We start from the raw sequence: 305 nt of genomic DNA, 5'->3' as shown, positions 1-305 counted from the left end.
CAGAGCGAATTAAAAAACTGGAAAAACCCGGAAACGAAAAAAATCCGGAAAACTTCCAGGAAAGTCAAAACAACGAAACCCAAAGAAACCCCCCGGGGCAACACCAAAATCGAGGAGAAAAAACCACAACCACTCAATATGATACAACCAACCAAAGGAAAAATGGTTACGACACATATTACGAGCCACAGGGTTTTACCGGTTTTAACAACAGGGAAATACGCAACGCACACTCAACACTGTTCCCAACCCAGGGGACAAGTACAATGGTCACCACAAGTATCACCAATGTAATCACGTCAACG

Source organism: Acyrthosiphon pisum, chromosome X (genome assembly GCF_005508785.2).
Source record: "Acyrthosiphon pisum isolate AL4f chromosome X, pea_aphid_22Mar2018_4r6ur, whole genome shotgun sequence".
In the NCBI taxonomy this organism is placed as follows: domain Eukaryota; kingdom Metazoa; phylum Arthropoda; class Insecta; order Hemiptera; family Aphididae; genus Acyrthosiphon; species Acyrthosiphon pisum.
Note: the sequence above shows the minus strand (reverse complement) of the source record.